Raw genomic sequence first — 20,176 nt, forward strand, 5'->3', positions numbered from 1 at the left:
TCTTCACGGACTCTCTGGCCACCCCCACAGCCCAGCATCCTCCAACCCCCACCTCCACCTCCCAGCAATGTCTCCCCGAGGTGAATCCCTCACAGCCCAGCACACAGGGCACAGTGTCAAATCTCTCAGGGTTGTCGGGCAGATCCTGCCATCTGTCTGCCCATCTCACACTCTTCCCATCCTCAGACAGGATGAGCAGGGGATGAGCCGTGTCTGGGTCCAGAGTCACATTCGCTGGGTGGAGAGAGAATCAGAGCATTAGGGGCAGAGCTCAGCCCTGGGTAGACAGGGATCATTTCTCACACTCCCCGACAGTCCTGGCTGGGACACTCCTGGATCTCAGTGAGCTCCTGGACACCTGAGTGATTCTCCTGTTTCACTCCCAGAAATGGATCAATAGAGAGAGATGGAGGAAAGAGACTGAATCTGCAGGCAGGGGAGTTGAGAGGAGGCTGGAAACTCATCTACAAACTTGACACAATCAGACTGGGTCTGAACAGGGACTTGGAATGGTTCTCTCATTACGAGAAGTAATTGTCACTGTTCACACCTTCTCATGTGCTACTCAACGCTTGTGAATAGGCCTCATCTACCCTAACTGAACTGACTTTGTTAGCACTTGCCCTCCCCATTGTTATATTTCCTATCCTTGGATGTATATATACACACCTCTTATCTGTGATTTCCACTTCATGCATCTGATGAAGTGGGTTACAGCCCACGAAAGCTTATGACTGCAGAAATGTGTTAGTCTTTAAGGTGCTACAGGACTTTCATTGTTTTTACTCCTGGGTTTAGTTCCTGACTCTGCTGCTCTTTTATGGTGAGCAAGGTGCTTGCTCAAGGCCTGCTCTACACTCCAAATTTAGATCAACATAGCTACATGGTGCAGGGGCATGAAATGTTCACACCTGAGTGCTGCAGCTACGCTAACCTAACCCTTGGTGTAGATGCAGGTAGGTAGATAGCCTGCGTCTGTCAGTGTAGCTACTGCCATGCAGGGGGTGGATAACCTACAGTGAAGGAACCTTCTGTCACTGTACAAAATATCTACTTTACAGGAGCAAGGCTGCTGTGACACTGTAGCACCCATAATGTAGACATGGCCTCAATTTCTCTGTCTTTAAAACACGCCAGCCTCTGGATTGTGAACTGTACAGTGATTCTCACGTGTTTGCTGGCCTCTAATATGTAATTAAAGTGGAATGGCTTCACCGAGAGAGAATGAAAGAGAATCACCTGAGTGTCCTGTAGCTTGGGGTTAGAGCACTTGTCTGAGAGGTTAGAACCCCTGTTAAAATCCCTTCTCAGGTGCAGGCCAAATTCCCAGCTGGGGTCAGTCAGCCTAGACCCCTTGCAGTCAATGAGGCTTTGCTGATTTCCACAGGCTGCACATCTGGCCCAATGTTCAAAACCCACCACTCTGCCAGAGGGGGAGAAAGTATTTGAGCCGTGTGTCTCCCACCCCTCAGAAGGGTGCGTTAACCTCTGAGCTCTGGCTACTCTGATGTGGGGAAACCTTCAGAATCTCCTCCTCAAGGTGTTCCACTTTGGTCCTCTCCTTGGACCATTCCCTTGTCATGGTGGAGAGGCTTGTGGGTCCCACTGACCCTCAGAACTATGTCATCCTGACTCTTGTACTCCTGGTCTGAGGTAAGGTTCCAGAGGAAGCTCAGTCCAAACTTCTCAACACCCTAAAAGTGCACGTGTCAGTTCTCTGTGGCTGTGAAGGCAGATTAGGGGTGCAACAGGATGGAGACCTCTGATTGTGTCAGGCTTCCTGCCACCGGGTCCAGAGCTACTTCCTGGCAAGTTTTGTGAGGTTGCTGCCTATGCACTGGCTCCCCCACATTTAGAGATTTCATGCAGTTACCCCCAAAAATCAGACTTGAGGCACCCCCATAATGGCCTGCCATCAGTTATTGGTAAGTGAAAGGGGGTGGCCTGCCTTAGAGGAATTGCCAGGGAGGGTTTCCCTCTGATCTTTGGGAAAAGGCCCCAAAACAAACTAATTCTGTTGATCCTTGGGAGGACACAGATACAGCCTTCTGCTCAAAGGATTGATACTCAGACAGTAATCTCTGAAAATAACATTTTTTATTTAATGCAGCAGTACTTCCTGATGCAATAAATATTAAAAGAAACGTGTTAAAAGAACAAAACATAAATTTTATCAGTACAGTTATGGACATCAAAGTAGCCATGACTGCAATACTGTACAGCTGGAAACAGAGTTATGTGGTGACCTGGTACATGAAGTGATCAGTCACATGTTGGATGCTGACAGCAAGTTCTTACTGAAACATTAAATTGAAACACATAAAAACAACTGTCCATACACAAACATCCAACTTTATTGTCTCAGGTACACACACTCATCATCCACAGCATGTGAACTGCCTGTTTGGGAACACAAGCCGGCCCACATCCCCGCCCAGTGCTGCCCCTTCCATATGAGGCCCTGCCCCCTCCAGCCCCCTTGCTTGCCAGACCTCCAGCCCCTGAAGTGGCCAGAGAAGCCCCACCCCAGCTGGCCCAGGCCACTCAACCCCAGATGGCCCAAGCCCCAGGCAGACCCAGCCTTGGAGTGTTAAGCACCAGCCTACCCCAACACCTGGGCACCAAGGGCCAGCCCTGCCTACTCCAGCACCAGTGCACTGGTCCCCCCAGTGCTGACTCAGGCCACCCCCATCTGCCAGAGCACTGTCCGCCTCTCAGCACAGGAATGCTGGCCTGTCCCATCTCCGACTCACCTGAACCCCAGGTCACCCCAGAAGTTTTAAGTACCGGCCCCAGCCAACCCAAATCCGAACAGATAAAGACACCTACACCCCCGCCTACATCAACAGAGGGGCTGAGCAGCATGTGGACTGTGCTGGGCCCATGAGGGTGATACAGCAGGAAAAAAATGGGACCACACCTCACTGTGAGAAAAAGCTTAGCCTCCCCGGCCTTACATACTCACCACCCCAATCACCGTGTGCTCTATTCCTTGTTTCTACTATGGTCATGTTCATTTCTCAGCAGTTTTCTCTTCCTTTACCTTGTCACCTTCTTTCTGTTCTGTCACAATTACTTCTCAGTTGCTGCCATTATCGCTACTCAGCTGCTATCAAGTCTTTGGCACTGCTTGCATTGATTACAAGATCCCCTTCAACCATCTAACACACTTCTCCCTTCTATAGTGATTTCACTCTCAGTGTTTTCATTCATCTTGCACTCTCTTCTCTGCCTGCTTTCCTTTTCACTGAGTCTGCTGACACTGGTGCCTGTCAGCTCTCTGCCTTCTATACAGGATTTGGCTTTTCTGATTGGTCATCTCCTCAATCAGGGTCATTAGCATACCAGTCTACCAATCATCTTTAAGTCTTCCCTGATTGGTTCATTCTTATGAACAAATCACAGCTGCTAAACTTATCTGTCAATCAAAGCCAGACCTGGTTGAGAACCTACAACATGTTCTCCTGACCCCTCCCTTCAGTTTTTGGAGTGAATTTTAGCTCACCTCAGCCTGCCTGTTTGCTATTGGCCAAATTATGCCAAGTCCACGAGATCTCATGGCGTCGTACTCTCTGGCGGGAGCACATGATGCCGTGACATCTCACAGCACTGTACTCTCTGGTGGCAGCGTGCGCTGTCGTGTGATCTCGCAGTGTTGTACCCTTTGGTGGCAGCGCACAATGCCGCCAGAGAGTATAACACCGTGAGATGTCGTGGCAGCGTGCACTGCCGCCAGAGGCCAGACCAAAAAGGTTGGCAGGCCGTATCTGGCCCACGGGCCGGACATTTCACACACCTGATGTAATATAATTTAATGTAACTACTCGTCAGATTGAAATGAAGCTAAGAAGTAGCTTCAATAACCCCAGCAGTGGAAAATAGACACAGAGATTTTGGGAATAGTTTTTTTAATGACACTAAAATGGCAACAAAGTTAAAGAAGTGACGTGCAATTAATGAGTTGCAGTCTCTTCTGCAGTGACGTTTTAGAAATCTCTGTCCCTTTTCTCCTCCCTTTTCTTTCATACTGTTCACTTTTACTCACCATATTTCTAGCCCACATTTCCCATCCCTGTTTATTTCTGTTTCTCTTCCACTTTCCTCTGATCCCTGCTATAGGGAGAGAATGGAGAGCATGAGTGGGGGATGATCTGAGTTTATCCCTTCCCCTGTGGCTGCCTCAGGCTGGTTCCCCTCTTCAGAGTGTTTTCCTCTCATTGTTTTCGTAGCTATTTTACACCCTTTCTCCAGGACTCTCTGTTTATTTTGTTTTACTTTATCTTTCCCTTTTCTTTTCTCTAATTTCTCTGGTTCCCAGGGGCTCCGCAGCGTTGCCAGCCCCAGAAGTTAAAAATCATGAGTCAGAACCGAAAGTCAAGAAAATGAACCTGCGAAACATGAGGTTTCAGAACAACACAGACTGTATCTGGGTGATCCTGTGATTTGTGAACTCTTCCTGCCCGTCCCCTGCATGTGTGTGACAATTCCTGTGGTGCCAGCCCTGCAGCGACAGAGGAAGGTGACTGTGGCCCTGCGGCAGGAGCTCTGGCTGGGAGCCCCAGTGAGATCTAACCCCACAGATTGTACAAACCCTCCCTGCCGCTGCGGAGCTTCCAGCTTCTCCCAACCCCCCAAACCCTCATTAATTAATGCTGGGTCCGGCCACCCCACGTCTGCCTGTCCCCAGCCCGGCTGTTAATTCTGCCCCTGCCCAGCCCCACATCTGCCCCTCAGGGCCCCTCTGCTCCCCCTGCAGCTCCAGGGGTTCTTCACCCTCCTCCCCCTCCCATCCCTGGTGCTGCAGGGAGGGGGAAGGAGCTTCCAGAGATCATAGAGATGAAGGAGCTGGGTAGATGGGAGTCCTCCAGGGTCATAGAGACTAGGGTGTGTGAGGCTAGAGATGGTCCCCAGTGTCTCAGGGACACAGTCTGAGCGGGGATCCTGCCCACACCCAGAGCCAGGGGCGGATTCTCCCACCAGGGACAGAGGCCGGCGGGAAAGTGAAGATCGGGGCCTGGTCACCAGCATCAAAAATGTCACCTGCCACCGGTCACAGTCCAGACACACCCGGATCCTGCTGGGGACCCGGCGCCGGGGGAGGGGGGTCCAAGGGCAGGTGAGAGCCCAGAACTGACCCAGCCACCGCCCCACAGCCCAGATCCCCTCCTCAGGGCTACGGCTGATCTCTCCCTTCCTCCTCACAGACTCTCTGGCCACCCCCACAGCCCAGTATCTCCCATCCCCCACCTCCACCTCCCAGTAATGTGTCCCCGAGGTGAATCCCTCACAGCCCAGCACACAATACACAGTGTCAAATCTCTCAGGGTTGTCGGGTAGATCCTGCCGTGTGTGTTCTGCTCTCACACTTTTCCCATCCTCAGACAGGACGAGTTCGGGATGAGCCGTGTTTGGATCCAGAGTCACATTTGCTGGGAGAGAGAATCAGAGCGTTAGGGGCCGAGCTCAGCCCTGGGGAAGGGTTTGATGGTGTCAGTGACAGAATCTGCCCCACCTGGAACGTGAATCAGGAAATCTCCTTCCTCCAGGATTTACCCATCAGCTCTGAGATGGCAGCAAAGTGCTGGGGAGAGTCACAGCCTGGCAGAGACGAGTCAGTCACAGAGTGAAAGAATCAGCTGGGCTAAGCCTGGGACTTGGAATCTTTCCCCCCTGCCCCGACCTCTCCCCACGGAGGGGCCTAGAGAGTCTGGGGGCCCTGGCAGATTGTACAACTCAGTGAACATTGACAGAGCTCCCCTCCCCCTCCCCAGCTTGAATCTCACTGTGTCCCTGCTCCCCTGAGCTGGACTTTGGTTTGGGGCCTCCCTCCCGCTGGTATCCTGCCTGCTCTGAAATGTCAGTCCTTGGACAGCAACGGGCCAAACAGGAGCAGGATTGAACATGCCCAGAACTGCAACTGCTGCTGAGCAGCGCAACACAAAAGTACGTCATGAGGGAGGGGTTAACACAGGGGAAGGGCTCATAGTCGAATGAGGAAGAAGCTATGTGTGGGGGGAGCTGTGGAGTAGGTGGCTGGTGGAAAGAAAGCGAGGGCCATGCTAGTGACGGGAGACTAAAGTGATGTCCTGTTTAACAGGGACAGGAGAATTCTGGGATCATGGTAGTTGGAGAGAAGAGAAAAGAGACAAGATCCCAGGTTGCAGAGCCCATCTGTGCTGGTTTTATTCTGCTGCATCCTAGTTTAGCAGCCTGATCACAGGAGCTCCCTGGGTCTGTGTATTGGAGCCAGGAGAGCCTCTATCTGTGACCAAGGCTCTGTCCCTCTGCTTGAGATTGGAGCAAGGATCACCCACAGACACACTCCCTGCTCACCAAGTCAATAGGAGGTCACTGCAGAGCTACTGGCTTCCTCCATAGAGAAGATGAAGGAAGAAGCAGAGCGGCATTGGAGATAGGCCATTAGAACATGGAGAGAAAACAAACTCCCCTGGGCTAGAGGTTGTGGAGCTGCATCTCCCACTGGCTCTGTACAATAAGTGGAAGCTGCTCTCACAAATCTGTTGGGTGCAGAGCCCATGTAGGCAGTGGAGAGGCAGGAAGAGTAGCTGCAATATGCTACAGATCATTGTGGTGTGCTAGGACACAATCACAGCCCTGCCTCACCTCATGCTGTGCTGTGAAATGCAGGATGCTGGGGAATGAACTAACACGTCCACTGCCACATTCAAGGAAAAAGAGGAACATTGTCTCATGGGAACTGATATATAGACACTGATAAAATACTATCGTTAATTACCTTCTTCTATAGGTGCCACGTGTCTTCTCCACCCTAAAACCAAGCACATAATTTGAGATGAGAGCTGATCTCAACTAGTATTTCATGATTCAATATTGTACAAACTATTACAATGAGGGAAAAATAAAGATATAAGTTTTCCAGACGTATCCTGTCATATAAATCATCAGAACCTCCACTGACCTGCATGAGTCTCTCTCTCCCAGGGTGTATCTTCACTGCAGAGTTAGCCCAGGATCTTACTTGGCTGCTGCCCCTAAGCTGTTAATTGCTCAAGCACAAAAACTCTGACTCAGGTTTGCTGGTCCTTTAAACTCAGGCTGGCTGGCAAGACTTTGGGTATAGGCTGCAGTCCAGGTTCCACTTTAATTTAGGTTGGTTACCTGGGTACTTTGCGGTGTGGATGGAGGCTAATCATCTCAGCTGCCAATAGTCCTCCAGTGCTTTCCCACAGTTCCCCTGTGGCCATATTTTCTTGGTCATTACCTATACCTGTCTTCTGTACCAGAAGCCACCTTCCAATGTATAGACCTGTACATAACCCAGCCCAGAGCCCAGCCAAGCCATAGTGAGCCCCATTTATTTGGAAATTGGGCAGATATTCTTTGTGGATTAAGTGAACTGAGGCATGGACAGGGATGTCTGAGTTATGTGAAAGTTGATATGACTTTTCCCCCACTAACTGAAGAACAAATTAGTTCATTTACTGATTTACCACAGGGTGTTTCTATAGGGCCCATCACTGTAATGTCAAGGTGCACTACACTTTATTAGCAAAAAAAAGATTTGAAGTATGCATATGGGAGCCTAGGCTTTGCAGAACCTTGTCTCAAGAGAGACCAGAGACAGACAGCTGTAATCCCCTGAGAACTGGGAAAGAGGGGGAGATGGAGGACCGAGCAGAACACAGCTGTGTCTGCTATGATCTGATTGTCTGGTTCACTTTCTATTCTCTCTCCCAACCACCTCTGCCACCACCCTCTATCAATAAATGCACATATATTCTTCTTCTTTATTAGGATAAGAAATCTGAGAGAAATCAAACTCCTCTTCAGGATGTCAAATGAGAGAGACCTTGGGTCCCTTCTTGTCCTAAAATCTGTGACTCTATGACTCTATTACTTATCAGTCTTTCAAATTAGCTTTTGGTGTGAATTGTTTCCCCACATTTTATAAAATTACATTAACCCCACAAAAAAAAAGTAATAAAAAGCAAGTAAGCAGACTAAAAGAAGTTTCATATTACAACACAATTGTAAAAGATAAATGTAAAAGCGAACAGCTCTATCACAATTAAACAAAGTCCCCCAGGAGGATCCAGTTTGGTACAAACAATTTCTTGTCAGAGGAAGGATAAAGGCACTTACTTATTTCTTGATCCCGTTTTTCTAAAATGTAAAGAGAAATAAATATATATGTTTGTTAGGTGTTTTTCTTTCCTTATGTTTTATTTCTCTATACCATCAATACCACAGTGAAGTCTGGGAGAAATCAAACTCCTCTTCAGGACATCAGATGAGAGAGGGACCAGTGACCACTTCTGGTCTTAAACTCTGAGTCTCAATTTCTAATCAGTTTTTGGTGTGAAATCTATCCAATTATTTTCCACCCACATTTTATACAATTACAATAACTCCTCCAAAAGGAATAATAATGATAAAAAAGTAAACAAACAAACAAAAAGGTTACATATTGCAAAAAAATTATAGAAGTTAAATTTAAAAGCAAACAACTCCACAACAATTAAACTAAGTCCCCCATGAGGATCCAATTTGATACAAACAATTTATTGTTAGAGGAAGGATAAAGGCACTTACTTATTTCTTGATCCCTTTTTTCTAAAATATTAGGAGAAATAAATATATATGTTTGTTAGGTGTTTTCCTTTTCTTATGTTTAATTTCTCTTTATCATCAGTATGACAGTAAAGACAGATTATTTCTATTCAATCTCCTCTTAAGAAGGTCAAAGTAGAGGATCTGGTCATCCCTTCTAGTCTTAAACTCTATAACTCTATTGCTTATCAATTTTTCAAATAAGTTTTTGTTGTGAACTGAAATTCTTCCAGTTTCATCTTTCGCCACATTTTATAAGGGTACATTAAAAAAGCAACCCCCTCAGTCTGCCACAATACTACTACTAGTAGTAGTAAAGCAAGAAAACCAACAGTAAAAGTTTTCATATTGCAAATATTTTAAATGTCCAATTTTAAAACAAACATCTCCACCACAATTAAACAAACTCCCACATGAGGATCCAAATTGGTACTAAAAGTATCTTGTCAGAGGAAGGATAATGCCACTTACTTATTTCTTGAGCTCGTTTGTCTAAAATTTAAAGAGAAATAAATACATATTTTTGGTAAGTGTTGGTAAATGTTTTATTTCTCTTTATCATCAATAAAACAGTAAAGATTGAGAGTTTATTTCTATTTAATCACGTCTTAAGGAGCTCAGTCTAGAGGATACGGTCATCATGTCTGGTCTTAAACTCTGTGATTCAATGATGCTATTTCATATTAATTTTTCAAATTAGCTTTTGGCGTGAAATTCATCCAGTTTAGTGTTTCCCCACACTTTATATAGTTACATTAAAAAAACACACCCCACAAAGAAAGAATTATAATAATAAAAAACAAATAAGCAAAAAAACAAAACCAGGGTTAATAACGATAAAAAAAAAAATTAAATTTAAAAGCGAACAACTCCACAACAACTGAACAAACTCCCTGTGATGGAGTATACCACTTTAAATCCAAGCCCTTTGGACTTCACGGGGCCGCTGCCACTTTCCAGCCACTGATGGACAGAGTGGCCACAGCTGCCACCTACGTAGACGATATCATCTACAGTGAGAGCTAGGCCAAGCATATGAAGCATGTTGCTGCGGTATGACGAACTCTCAAAGAGGCAGGTTAGATGGCCAAGCCATGTCGCCTGGCCAACCAAGAAGTCACTTACCTAGGGTATGCTCTGGAGGGGAAGGGCAGACAGCGCAGCTACAATCTTTGTTGAAAGAACTCCAATCTCTAGTGAGATATGTGCCTATGCTGAGCTCATGCCCTAATTAGAAGGACTTTAGGGGAAAGGATCTCGGGAAACACTCAAACAGCCCCTAAAAGGTTCAGCCTACCACACACACACCAACCTCTTCCCCCTGCCCACCCCGACACACACACACACAAATAAAAATAAATCAAAGAAACAACCAAGCCTATATACAAATGTGTAACTATCGTCAAAACTGGTATTTGTGGAAAGGAAAATTGAAACTTACCAACTTCTTCAGTGAGTTTCCCTTAAAAAATAAAGAAAAAAACAAATTATTCTCATCTCGTGCTTCATGGGAGTTAGATCACTATATACTATAGTATGAAAATTCATTAGGAGCATAGAGGGACATGTCCCATTTATTTGGAAATTGGGCAGATATTCTTTATGGATTAAGTGAACAAAGGCATGGACAGGGATGTCTGAGTTACGTAAAAGTTGATATGACTTTTCCCCCTCTAACTGAAGAACAAATGAGTTCATTTACTGATTTACCACAGGGCGTTTCTATAGGGCCCATCACTGTAATGTCAAGGTGCACTACACTTTATTAGCAAATAAGAGATTTCAAGTACGCATTTTGGAAGCCTAGGCTTTGCAGAACCTTGTCTCAGGTGAAACCAAAGACAGACAGCTGTAACCCCCTGAGAACTGGGAAAGAGCGGGAGATGGAGGACCGAGCAGAACACAGTTGTGTCTGCTAGGATCTGATTGTCTGGTTCACTTTCTATTCTCTCTCCCAACCACCTCTGCCATCACCCTCTATCAATAAATGCACACATATTCTTCTTCTTTATTAGGATAAGAAGTCTGGGAGAAATCAAACTCCTCTTCAGGATGTCAGATGAGAGAAGGACCAGTGACCCCTTCTGGTCTTAAACTCTGAGTCTCTATTTCTAATCAGTTTTTGGTGTGAAATCTATCCAATTATTGTTTCCGCACATTTTATACAATTACAATAACTCCTCCAAAAGGAATAATAATGATAAAAAAGTAAACAAACAAACAAAAAGGTTACATATTGCAAAAAAAATTATAGAAGTTAAATTTAAAAGCAAACAACTCCACAACAATTAAACTAAGTCCCCCATGAGGATCCAATTTGATACAAACAATTTATTGTTAGAGGAAGGATAACAACACTTACCAATGTCTTCATCTCTTTTGCCTAAAAATTAAACAGAAATACACATATTGTTTGTTAGGTGTTTTCCTTTTCTTATGTTTAATTTCTCTTTATCATCAGTATGACAGTAAAGACAGAGATTATTTCTATCCAATCTCCTTTTAAGGAGGTCATTCTAGAGGATACGGTCATCATGTCTGGTCTTAAACTCTGTGACTCTATTTCATATTAATTTTTCAAATTAGCTTTTGGCGTGAAATTCATCCAGTTTAGTGTTTCCCCACACTTTATATAGTTACATTAAAAAAACACACCCCACAAAGAAAGAATTATAATAATAAAAAACAAATAAGCAAAAAAACAAAACCAGGGTTAATAATGCTAAAAAAAAAAATTAAATTTAAAAGCGAACAACTCCACAACAACTGAACAAACTCCCTGTGATGGAGTATACCACTTTAAATCCAAGCCTTTTGGACTTCACGGGGCCGCTGCCACTTTCCAGCCACTGATGGACAGAGTGGCCACATACATCCTATGCCGCCACCTACATAGACGATATCATCATCTACAGTGAGAGCTGGGCCAAGCATATGAAGCATGTTGCTGCGGAATGACGAGCTCTCAAAGAGGCAGGTTAGATGGCGAAACCATGTCGCCTGGCCAACCAAGAAGTCACTTACCTAGGGTATGCTCTGGAGGGGAAGGGCAGACAGCGCAGCTAAAATCTTTGTTGAAAGAACTCCAATCTCTAGTGAGCTGCCCTGTCCCTTCCACAAAGAAGAAAGTCCGGCGGTTTTATGGGATTAGCGGGATACTATCCACCATTCATCCCAAACTTCACTGCCAGGGCTGCCCTTTGACAGGCTGGTTAAAGACACTGCACCCAAAAAGGTCCATTGGACTAAAATCCGTGACAAGGCATTTAGGGCACTAAAAGACTCATTGACCCAGCAGCCAGGAGAATTCCAATCAGACTTCTAAAAGTCCTTTATTCTCCAAAGAGATGTGTCTGATATCAGACTCAAGAATTTGGAGGAAGAGAACGCTCTGTTCTCTATTTCAGCAGGAAGCTGTTCCCACAGGAGGTAGCCTAATTGAGCGACAGGAAGGAGGCCCTGGAGGTGAAATGAGCCATTGATGCCCTAAGCAATTATCTATAGGGACACCCCTTCCACCTAGTAACTGACCATGCCCCACTCCACTGGCTAAACTCAATTACACACCATAACCCAGGTAACATGCAGCGGTATCTCTCAATGCAGCCATGTAGATTTCAGCTGGCACATCATTCAGGCACATAAAACAAATATGCTGACTTCTTATCATAGGATGGAGGGGACACGAACTGGCCCCAGGACACCACAGCCCAAAGTCTGAGGGGAAGGGTGTGTGAGGGAGTCATATACAAATCTACCCTTGGCCCAGGTATCCCTGACCCACCAGCCCTGCAGATCATGCTCCAACTGGGGAAAGGAGTGAAAAGGGAGTAAGCCAGCTCAGAAGGAAGAGGCTGAGGAGGACAGACCTACCCTGAAGGGTCCTGACAAGAACATAAGAACGGCCATATTGGGTCAGACCATTGATCCATCTAACCCACTATCCTGTCTTCTGACAGTGGTCAGAGAAGCCTTCCAACAAGGCTGCCAGAGAAGTCTCCCCAAGGGACTGATTGTACGCTTAGCCTGGTTGGGGCTGATGGTTTGATTGCCTTTTCTTTTTCTTTTCACCTTATTTTGGACTGGAAGCTGGAGGAGAACAGCAGACGATAGGAAGTGATGCAGAGAGGGCGACTCAGAGGACCACTTTGGGGATCAGACATTGTTGACCCTCCTCTTGGGTCAGAGCCAGGTGGAGTGGACGGGCCTGGACTCCCATACAACTGCATGACTCCCTGCTCCTCTGATTAAAAGAGGACCTGGACGGCAAGACCTGCCCACTGGGAGGGGGCACTAAGTGTACTAACCACTAGGTCACCTAACCCAGCTACGACTCAAATTACACTCCCACGTGAGGATCCAATTTGGTACAAAAATTTCTTATCAGAGGAAGGACAATGACACTTGCCAATGTTTAGATCTCGTTTCCCTACAGAATAAACAGAAATACATATCAAAGTGTATGAGTTTTCCTTCCCTTCTGTGTTGTTTCTCTTTATCATCAATACAAATGTTAAGGCAGGGTGATTATTTCTATTCAACTTCTTTTCTATTGCTTCTTCCCACACCGCAAATAACATTGTGCTGTGAAGTTTATCTAATTTAGACTTACTCCAAATGTTATAAAACTGGACTCTGTCAAGGGGCCACACCCTGTCACAGACAGGAAAAAACGAAAACTCCTCTGGGCTCAAGTGGTATTAACCAGGCGTTGCTGCAGGGCCTGCGCCACTTGGAGGACATGATCTTGAAAGGGAGAGTTTGTCACAGGAAGGGGGGCAGGCAGGAGGAAGGCTGCTGGAACTCAGAGGTAGGCAATTCTTGCAACAGAGCCGCTGGTAGGAAGACAACTTGTGAACGTTTGCTACTCAAAAGGGCCCTTCAGACCAGGTCCAAGCTGACTGCAGCAGGGAGTGGTTGAAGACAAACCATGTCCTGGGGTCCAGCTGTCTAGACTCCCTTGGCACAATCTTCAGGGATAAACACACATCACCGAGCGTTCACAGTGACACTCAAAGAGCGCTGTCAGAACAGCCGGGTGTATTAGTTACCTGGACACAGCTGCCTACGAAGCCCTCACATTGTCACCGAGAATGGAAGGTTACAGCACAGACCGTTCTGGTCAGCCCAGAGCCCAGCCAAGCTGTAGTGAACCCCACTATCCTAGCTCTGTTTGTGTCTTTGTCTGACCCCCTTGGTCAGACCCCAGGTGAGAGCCACGACTCCTTCCAGCAGCCACCACCTATCCCCCACCTCACACCTCTCCAGTCCTTTGCTACTTCAGCTGGGGGATGTTGTTCAACTTCCCTGCTCAGATGTGGGGATATCCATCTGCCTCTGGGTCATTGGTTGCTAGGTGCCAATGTTCAGATGACTGGAGTTGCCATGGTCTTCTCAGATGCTCTATTAATATAGGGACTAAGGCCCAGACAGCCAGGCAGCACCTGTACTTATGTCTTCTAGCCTGCTCTGAGAGCAAACAGTCCATTCCCCCCTACTGGGTAACAATGCCGCATAAAGGGTAAACTGAGGCACACATGTGCTTCATAAACATATTACAGATAATTCCCACATCAGCACACCTTCATTAACAAGCCAGACCTCCGTAGATTCTTGTGAAAAATTCTGAGATTGAGGTCTTGTCTGCACTGAAAACTTGGCATAGCCACTTCTCTCAGGTGTGTGAAAAATCCACAGCCCTGAGATACGTGCCTCTGCTGAGCTCATTCCCTAATTAGAAGGACTTTAGGGGAAAGGGTCTCTGGAAACACCCAAACAGACCCTAAAAGGTTCAGCCGATCACACACACACCAACCTCTTCCCCCCGCCCACCCTGACACACACACAAAAATAAAAATAAAACAAAGAAACAACCAAGCCTATATACAAATGTGTAACTATTGTCAAAAATTGTACTTGTGGAAAAAGGAAAATTGAAACTTACCAACTTCTTCAGTGAGTTTCCCTTAAAAATACAGAAAAAAACAAATTATTCTCATCTCGTGCTTCATGGGAGTTAGAACACGACATGCTATAGTAACAAAATTCATTGGGAGCATAGAGGGACATGTCCCATTTATTTGGAAATTTGGCAGATATTCTTTATGGATTAAGTGAACAGAGGCATGGACAGGGATGTCTGAGTTATGTAAAAGTTGATATGACTTTTTTCCCCCTGTGACTGAAGAACAAATGTGTCCATTTACTGATTTACCACAGGGCGTTTCTATAGGGCCCATCACTGTAATGTCAAGGTGCACTGCACTTCATTAGCAAAAAAGAGATTTGAAGTACGCATATGGGAGCCTAGGCTTTGCAGAACCTTGTCTCAAGTGGGACCAGAGACAGACAGCTGTAACCCTCTGAGAACTGGGAAAGAGGGGGAGATGGAGGACCGAGCAGAACACAGCTGTGTCTGCTATGATCTGATTGTCTGGTTCAGTTTCTATTCTCTCTCCCCACACTTCTGCCCCCACTCGCTATCAATAAATACACATCTGTTCTTCTTCTTTATTTGGAATAGATCAGCAGGTCACACATTCTTTTTATGTTCAATTCCTAAATTGCCTTTATTCATTTATTAGAATAAAACCTTCATGTCCAGTGTATTTCTCCCTCTGATAGTTACCTTTCATTTTAAAGTGATAAATAATGAGGCCAATCAAACAAACAAACGAAACCATCAGGATCACACTCAGAGCCACCACCCAGGGATTCACCCTCAGGAAGAAGGGATCTGAAAAACAAAACACCCAAGACTTTCCTTAATTTGGAAGCAGTGACTAAAGGCGAATGTTTTTATTTCAGACAAATACATGGATAGTGCCCAGCAGGATTTGTGTGAGACAAGAGTGAAAGAATGGCCAGTGTGTACTACACAAAAACCAGAAACTGATCTTAAATATGGCTCCAACCAACACAGCTTTAATACTGATTTATCCTTGAAAAAACAGGCCTGGTTTGATTTATTCCTATTCAGAGGGCCGTAGACTTCAGGGCCAAATTATCTGCTCTTAAGACCCCATTGAGTTCAACAGAGTTAACCCAAATAATTTGTCCCTTAGTGTTCAGCAACATTCAGAAATTGCCAGATTAATCAGAATATTTTTTTAAAATCTGCCATTACCCTCAATTATTTGGAGAAATCACAATCACAATTCCTAAAGATATTGGTGCAGCAAACTAACTAATTTTCATTTGCTGGTCTTGTGTTCACAGTGATTCAGTCACAGACTTTAAGGTCAGAAGGGACCAATATGATCATCTACTCTGACTCCTGCACAACGCAGACCACAGAACCTCACCCACCCACTCCTGTAATAGATCCCTAGCCTATGACTGACGTATTGAAGTCCTCAGATCATGGGTTAAAGACTCCATGATGGATATAACCAGGGTGGACTTTTCAAATGTGCCCAAGGCCTTCTCTGCACATGGTTTGTGCTCTGATCTAGTGAAACTGGGGCCACCCTTTTATGGAGTCATTTTTAAATTGGTTCAAGAGTTGACAACCTCTGTGGGTTCCACCAATTTATATAAATTACTGCACAAAACCTTAAATAATAAATCATCTTAATAGTGCCCTGCCTCCATTTAACTGAACTCTGTAGAGAATTGACTGAATATCAAACTTATATAGGGCACTCTGAACCCTATATGAACGTTCACCCAAGAAAGTGGCTTTGATTAACTTAATAGGTAATAAATGCAACTTTTGTGTGTAGACCAGGGTAAATTGAGTCCTTCTGTGGATCTGAACCAAAGTGACTTAAGGAGCAGAAGTCCCATTGAAAGTCAGTAGAAACAACATCACATGACTTATGTAACATTTTGCACAACAATTAATGAAGAATGAACTGATGCAGCGACAATATCACAAACAAGACACAGTACAAAATTTACCACATTTAAATAAATCATTAATATGAATTTAAGGTTGCAGGAACATCTGGTGTCAATGCATTGAGTGAAAGTTTCTTCTAAAAAATGGCGGAAGTTTTGTGTGTGTATGTGTGTGTGTCTGTGTGTGAACATGTGCACTAGAATATCAGGAAGGTCAGGCTTAATATTAAACTTACATGAAATCTAAAACATTCATAGTCTTAATACTCCCAATTAAGGGAATCAGGCTGCCTAAACTGTGACCCCGGAAAGATACCAGCCTCCCATCTTCTTTGTTTGTATGTGGATTATGAAATACCCAGCACAGATGTTTCAGTTCTTTTCTTCCTATGTCATGTTTTATTTCTAGCGATGGTGAGTTCAGTGTGGGATATGAATGGTAACTCACCTGCTATATAAACTGCCGATTCCTTGTCTTGATTGAGAATGGTGTTTCTGATGCAGCAGGACAAGTTTTGGTTTGACTGTTCTTTTACAACAATAGCAGTTTCTGTTTCAAACAGGTTGTTATCCCCTCAGGATTTTGTTTCAGAGAGTGATGGTAAATGTTGCCCATTGAGATCTTTCCACAGCACCTCAGGCTCTGGGTACCAACCAGCTGATCGACAAACCATCCGGATCCCTCCATCCTGGTGACCCTCAACAGAGATGAGAGGAGCAGAGCCTAGTCCTAAGGGGGAAATACATAAAGGTGTTCATTCCATGAGTTAATTTATAAGGCATAAGGGAGGAGGAACACTTTGTGGATCCCTTCCTCACACTAGAAAGCACTAATTCATGTGGGTAGCCAGATGAAGGGATGAATGGATACTGGAATCTCTGAAATCCCAATGCTCATGGACACACAAAAATGTGAAGAACTATTTAAAATAACAGCACTGAGTCAGTTGCAAATATTGTCCTCAACACAGAAGCAACTGAGTGTTCAGCACCTTTGGAGATATGACCCCTTCATTTTGATACCCGAATGGGATATGAACTTTCAGAAATCTGATAGTAAGTGCATTGGATAGATATATTTATTGTAAAAAAACATCTAATTGGCTTCATGGTTACAGTGTCAAAGCAGCAAGGGAGAAAGATCCATCTTGTCCAAGCATGGTAAATACATAACTCCCCACCACCACCATCACCATTATACAGTCTCAGCAAATAAGAAGGCTGCATCTGATTTTAACTATACCCCTAAGTAACAACCGGTAGTGAACCAATAAGAAGGCCATAAAAATCTGGCAATCCCACCTTAGTCACACATCCTAAAAATGACTGCAGAGAAACTGGAAGGCCATGTTTGTCCACAAGTCCTTTCCCCATTAACTAAAGACCATTTTAGGAGTCAATCAAGATTGGGCAAGAAAGTGCCTTGGCCATCCTGAAAATGTTTTTATTAACATGTCAGGAAAATTGTCAGCTCATTTCCCTTAGTATGAAAGTGGCTGTTTGCTGAAACTTAGATACACTGTGTTATTGCGAAATATTTCACAAGCAGGGAGTCACAGTTGTTGTAATAAGAAAGAATAAAGCCTGCAGACCACGCAAAGATAAAACTGTCACAAGCCACTGACCTGCTACCCACAGTTCCAATATGGTTTCTTCATAAAATCTATCATCTTTCACAAAACAGCGATATTGTCCTTCATCAAAGAGTCTGATACTGAGAATCCTCAAGGCAACGTTTCCATCTGTGAGTTCAGCTTTTGAAAGCTCCGTCCTTCCCCGATACTCTGTCATCTGCCCTTCATCCTGATCCTTCCCATCACGATACAGGTGCACAAAGGATAAAAACTCAGACCGGAACCATCTCACCTCCATGTTTGCAGCGCTCATCCTGGGGGACAGGTGACAGGGCAACACAGTGTCCTGACCCATGGTGGCAGTGACAGGGTCACGGGGTCCAATCACTGTGAACTCCACTGGAAAATGAATCAGAAAAAAAAAAAAAAAAAAAGCTCAGAGGAAGGTGGAAATTGGATAGGAAGGACACATCCAACAGATTCCATTTCCAAAAAGTTCAGGCAGAGGCAGACACCGGCATGGAAAATTTCAGCCTGAATGTTTCAGGGAGAGCAGTGCTCATGTGCAGTGGGGGTGGGGCTGTGTTATAAGAACACATGGCCCAGACACACAGCACTGAGAGGGGGCGTGGAGAAGTTTGGCGCATGGCAGAGGCACAGAGCACTGGAGAGAGTGGGGAGCTGGGAATAGGGAGGTTCAGTGCATGGCACAGGTGCTGACACGGGGTGGGAAGCTGAAGAGGGGTGCGTTCTGTCCATGGCACAGTCACACAACAGAGAAACTGATGCAGAGAACTGGAAATGGACGTGCTCGGTGTGTGGTTGAGACGCTTCCTATTCAATAGCCTGTTTTTCTAAGTGCACTGGAATTCACATGAAATCTGCTGGGCCTCAACAGGACTAAGGGTGGGGTAGGTGGGCCATATCTGGTGTTCTTTCACCATGGTGCTCCTGAGACAGAGCGTTGCTACAGCCAATTCTTGGACTATTATGGGTCAATACGTCATATGATCAAGAGACCAAATAACCAAACTTAACCAAGAGTGTTGCCTAAAGACAAAACAGTTCACTATGCAAAGGAGACATACACACCCTCCTTCCGAGAGACAATTATTATCAGGCAGTGTGCTTTCCGTACACAGAGGGTGTGCTTCAGAAATATACACCTCAAAACCACTTATATTTATATCATGACAAGTGAAAAAGCACTTTACACATCACCTACGATCTAATCCACCACTTCCTTAACGTGTTCTTTACCTTCCTTATCTGTGTTTTGGACACCACATTCCAAACCAGGGGGGCGTAGCAATACCTCCATTATATATATAATGCATATTATAGGACCACTGTGCACATAGTACCTAATAATATGGTGTATACTACACCTCACGTATATGTATTCACTAACAGGCCCAATTAAACTATCACATGATATCAATATATGCTGGTTCTTCTTCTGTTTTGTGCACATGTGAGTCTCAGACTATGGCTCTGATCTTTTTTATATCTGAAACCCACTCATTTAATTTATTGATTTCTTTAATTATTATTTTTTATGATTATTATTAAACTCTTCAATACATATCCATCTAATGCTTTGTTAACCCTGGACAGTCTTTTAAAAATACTTGTGTGAATAAAGAGACCATTACACTGTCCCAGAACAAATAAAATAACCCAGCAGCAACACAATCAGAGCCAACATTGAATAATGAAGGTACTGATCTTGCTGTTTGGGTAAGTTTACACACTGTGAGTTGTTCCACTGACTTTGAGTTAAGCATGTTGTTAAGACACTTCAGGGGCCTAAATAAATCCTCTAAGAAACAGCAGACACACTGCGGATTCCTACCTGATTCCATCTTGTGAACATAAAAAGTAAGGAAGAAAATAAAACCAGGGAGAGGGGAGCTGGCTCTGGAGCCATGACAGAAAAAGAGAACCTTCATCTTCACTGTAACTTGATCTAGACAACAGGAAGAAGGAGGGAAAAAAGCCTTATCATAGTGAGCATAACCCTCATTAACATTAAATCATTAAAGTCAAACAATAAAGAAAACAGGTTAAATAAAAAATGAGTAAATACGTTATTAAGTGAACTTTTCATATTATGGAGTCAGAACAGCCATTCTAATAAAGTTGAAAATATATTTCCTTTATGAGTC

The 20,176-nt window shown here is 44.6% G+C and overlaps 1 pseudogene; it reads right to left on the bottom strand.

Annotated features, from left to right (window-relative positions):
- Nucleotides 1-4,915: 4,915 nt before the first annotated feature.
- On the bottom strand, nucleotides 4,916-19,975 carry LOC137161608 (butyrophilin subfamily 1 member A1-like; annotated as a pseudogene).
- Nucleotides 19,976-20,176: the final 201 nt, after the last annotated feature.

The sequence above is a fragment of the Emydura macquarii genome, unplaced genomic scaffold (assembly GCF_026122565.2).
Source record: "Emydura macquarii macquarii isolate MOO-44397 ecotype Brisbane River unplaced genomic scaffold, CSIRO-AGI_Emac_v2 contig_2345, whole genome shotgun sequence".
In the NCBI taxonomy this organism is placed as follows: domain Eukaryota; kingdom Metazoa; phylum Chordata; order Testudines; family Chelidae; genus Emydura; species Emydura macquarii.